This window comes from Macadamia integrifolia, chromosome 7, assembly GCF_013358625.1.
Source record: "Macadamia integrifolia cultivar HAES 741 chromosome 7, SCU_Mint_v3, whole genome shotgun sequence".
Lineage (NCBI taxonomy): Eukaryota > Viridiplantae > Streptophyta > Magnoliopsida > Proteales > Proteaceae > Macadamia > Macadamia integrifolia.
The window spans coordinates 7,313,507-7,318,201 of record NC_056563.1 but is presented as its reverse complement, the minus strand read 5'-3'; the positions used below and the strand labels follow the sequence as shown (position 1 = coordinate 7,318,201).

At 38.3% G+C, this 4,695-nt stretch overlaps 1 protein-coding gene across 1 annotated transcript in view; it reads left to right on the top strand.

Moving 5' to 3' along the window:
- Positions 1-4,695, top strand: part of LOC122084048 (translation factor GUF1 homolog, chloroplastic) — a 77,570-nt gene that overhangs the window by 65,875 nt on the left and 7,000 nt on the right. The window lies entirely within an intron of this gene.

Here is a 4,695-nt window from a genome sequence, read left to right as displayed (position 1 = left end):
ACCTTCACTTATCAACCAGCCAACAGTCACCGTAGGAAGAAAAAAAAAACTAATCATACGAACAACGAAGAAGGAAGAAGCAGGGAGAAGAAAGAAGAAAAGAGAAAAAAAAACTAATCATACGAACTACGAAGAAGGAAGAAGTAGGGAGAAGAAAGAAGAAAAGAGAAAAAAAATCATACGAACTACGAAGAAGGCAGAAGCAGGGAGAAGAAAGAAGAAAAGAAGAAGGAAGAGGCAGGGAGAAGAAAGAAGAAAAGAGAAAAAAAAAAGATAATCATACGAAATACGAAGAAGGCAGAAGCAGGGAGAAGAAAGAAGAAAAGAAGAAGGAAGAAGCAGGGAGAAGAAAGAAGAAAAGAGAAAAAAAAATCGCACAAATCAGAAATTAAAAATATAACTAAAACATACCTGGAGATGTGGAAGGACACTTCGTTGGAGGTCGCCGGAGGTCGTCGAAGGCTGTCGAAGGAGAAGGAGAAGCCGCCGGAGAAGAATCGAAGGAGGCGGCTGCCGCGGCTCACCGTCGGTTAGTTTGGGGTTTTGAGATTTGGAGCGGAGACAGAGAGATGAAAGCACTTCGTCGGAGATCGTCGGAGGTCGCCGGATGTCGCCAAAGGCTGTCAGAGGAGAAGGAGAAGTCGCCGAAGAAAGGATTGTCGGACGTTGGGCCTTGGGGGTTTACGATTTGGAGGGCAAAGTCGCAAACTGAGAGAGAATGAGAGGTGCGATTTTTACTGATTTTGGTTTTATTTTATTTATTTATTTATATTTATGGTAAGGGTTTTTATTTTTTATATGGTTTTTGATCCAATGCTTCACATATGCATCAGACTTTATACACCTCCCAATGAGAATATGTAATTTGGAATCTTCATCAAGCAATTTTAAAATTCGTTTTAAAAAAAAATATTTGATCCAATGCATCACATGTGCATCAGACCTTATACACCTCCCAATTAGAATTGTAATTTGGAATCTTCATCAAGCAATTTTAAAACTTGTTTAAAAAAAAAAATTGATCCAATGCATCACATGTGCATCAGACCTTATACACCTCCCAATTAGAATATATAATTTGGAATCTTCATCAAGCAATTTTAAAATTTGTTTAAAAAAAAAATAGTAACCAATGATCTGGTCCGGATAAGGTAAGGTGCGTCAACTCTTGCATTGTGGGATAGCATATTTCGACGTATGGTGTTATAAAGTTCTAATTCACAGTAACTTTACAGGAAGAAGTAGATCAAAGTGCCTGACAGACCTATTTTCAAATGTTTCCAGTAATTATGATAGATTGAAGATATATGTGGATAAAAAAAATATACGACAATAAGCATTTAGTCATTGCTCCTGTGGATGTGATACTGTGTTTTAAAAAAAAAAATTCGATCCAATGCATCACATGTGCATCAAAACTTATACACCTGCCAATGAGAAAATGTAATTTGGAATCTTCATCAAAACAATTTTAAATTTTACTTTTAAAATAGTGAGTACATAAGGTGACCGCCTCATGCATAAGGCGTCGCCTTTCGCGCCTTATATCGCCTTAGCGTCTAAGGCGGTCGCCTTTCACACTTCTCATAAGTCGGTGGGCTGCCTTACTACCAATGGACCGCATCAGCGCCTTAAAAACTATGATACAAGTAGGGTATCATTTTCACACATTCATTCTTTATATATCTTATCATCTAGAGAAGGTGGGGACGAAGTCAAAAATTCTAGTTTTCCTTTAGCATTTATATATACATTGACAACTAGAATGTCAAGGTGATCTGGGAATGCTCCTGCTTCCTGTAAAGAGGAGTGATCTGATTCAGATTTAAGGAGCTAAAACAGCTAAGGGCAGACCTAAAATAACTATAGGAGAAGTAGTGAGGAATAACATGCACAGTCTAGGTCTTGTCCCAAGTATGACCTTAGATAGAGCTGTTTGGAGGGCAAGGATCCATGTAGTCTACTGTATTTAGCTGAGATTTTCTAACTTGTTGGTGTCTTGATATTTTCCCTTTTTTTTTGGGCACGGATCCATGTAGCTGACCCCATTAAGTTGGGATGAGGCTGAGCTTCTTGTTGTTGTATTAATATATACCTTGACAACTTGAGCTCAAAGTAGGTAATTTGAGAACCACTTGTTTTTTTTTTTTTTTAATAGAAACCACTTAATTTAATAGAGGTGATTTGGACATTTACAGTGTCCACAAAAGATTTAGAATCACTCGTTGTACTGATATAGATTGAAAACCAGCAACCAAGTCACTCACAATAGTTGACCAAAACAGGCTGCTGGATGCAGAGAAGAAACCTTTCAAAAACCTTTCAAGTAATAGAGCAGATCTCCAAAATATAAAGTAAATCCAGTGGCTGAATACTCTGCCACACGATATCAAGATACAGAACAAAAGTCAACACCTTAGATTGAAGCCAAACCTAATATACCTTTCAATGAATAGGATGGATTTCCAAAATTTGAGTTAACTCCAACTGCGGATATGATAATGTTGAGATCAAGGTTTAAGGTATCAGACTGTATCGTATCGGCTGATACGTATCGGTAGTTTTCGATACAATACAGTCTGGTACAATACTTATTTTTCAAAGTGTTTGTATCAATCGATACAAGACCAATACGATCTGAAACGGGATCGATATGGTCCAATGCAGGTAAGACACGCCTTCTTTAAACCGGCAAAACAGAAACTGTGAGTGAGATACGAAACTTAAAGCAACCGAAGGACTTGGAAGCTTGTTTCGCTCTTTGATATGAGTTAGGAAAAATCATCTAATATAAAAAACAACTCTAATCTTCACCATTCCAAGAAATTTTGGGGACTTACAGTATTCCAATAATTGATCCAAATAGATTGTGCAAAAATCGGTAAAGTGACATCTCTTTTTTTTTTTTTTGGGTGCGCAATTAACTTTTTTTTCCTTACTTTTCTTTTTGGTTATGCATCATTAGATTAGGTAAAAACGACTCGAATCCTTACATCATCAAGCTGACATATATTTACATATTGCATAAAACTCAATTAACTTTTTTTTCCTTACATCATCAAGTTGACATTTATTTACATATTGCATAATAAAGTGTTTTATGCTTCAACACTGTATTCTATATTTTTTATATGTATCATAAGCACATCCATGCATTTCTTGACCATTTCCATGCATATCTTTGGAGCATCTTATTTTCTTGTGTCTCTCCAATACGATACGATACAATACAATATGATATGGTTTGTCTCTTAAGATCACCCCTCCAATACGATTCTCATTACCGATGCTTAAATCCTTGGTCGAGACTCCTCAAAAATAGAAACTGATTCCTACAAAATAGGATCTTGTTCCTAAAAATTCGGAGCTGCAAGTAACAGCCAGTCTTGATGCTTGATCAGAATTGAATAATGGTCGATTGAACACTTAAGCAAAGAGAATAATCTCCCAAAATTTTAGCCAAATCTGATGGCGAGATGCAGCCAAACGAAGAATTCCCAATCAGAAAAGCCATAAGAAGAAGAAACCGCAGTGCTCTTCAAGCATTGCACATGCATAGATAAAGTAGAGACTGATCACAACAGTCCGTCTCAGTCAAAGCAAGATAGGAGAACAGCAGCAGCACATTCACAGGCCATACAGATGGATTCCAAGAAAGTAACCTCCATCAGCCACTGAGAGTGAAACAGGCTCCAAGTACTCCATAGATGATCAGCATCACATGCATGCCATATGCAGAAAATAACAAAACAAACAAAAAAAAAAGAGCGACCCTTATGCAGAAAATGATAGATACCAGAAAACCTTAGTTCTTCATAGTTTATCAACTAGGGTTTTCAGCAAAAGCAAGAGCAACAATAATTTGATGCAAACAGTGACAGAAAACTTCTAGAAGACTTTCAACCTACAGCAAGGAGAATAACAGAGACTGGTGTTTACTACTCTAATACCATGTGACAAATAAGAATAGTAAAACCAGTACATGTGAGAAGATAGAAAGAAGAGAGAAAGAAAGAGTGAAAGAAATGTGAGAGGAGAAAACTGTGCTCACAGTTAGACTAAGTGATCTAACAGAGCAAGTTACAATAAAGGTCATGTTAAGTATAAAACATGACCGAAGTACCCTGCTGGCTCAGTAACCCACGATAGCTTCTTACCGAATAGAGTAGAATGACTAAACATCACCATTACTTTTGAGATTAGTGATAAAATCCTCTCCAATTGTGCTGTGTGCCCAGATACTATCAGATATAGGGCTATTCTTGGGATCTTCGCTTTTTTCTCACCCCCTCCTCCCTTGGTTATTTTGGCTGTATCCCCCATTTTGGTTGGCTGTTTCATCCCCCCGCCTGCCAAGCCCCTGTTTTGATGTATCCCCCCCCCCTTTTCATCGTTGTTTGGTTTCTTTAGTTAGGGTATTTTCCCTTGGGTAGCCTATGTGGCAGTTCTGATGTATTTGTTTTTTCTCGTTTAAAGGGAGTACCCAGTGCACAAGGCTCCCGCCACTGTGGGGTCTGGGGATAACGTACGCAGCCTTACCCCCGCCTCACGGAGAGGCTGTTTCCCACATAGATTTTAAGGCGCTGCTAAGGCGACGCCTTACTAGCGCCTTGGCGCTGATGCGGTCTAGAAATGGTAAGGCAGTGCTCCGCCTTACGTGAAATGGCGCCTTATGGGTTTTTTTTTTTTTTTAAC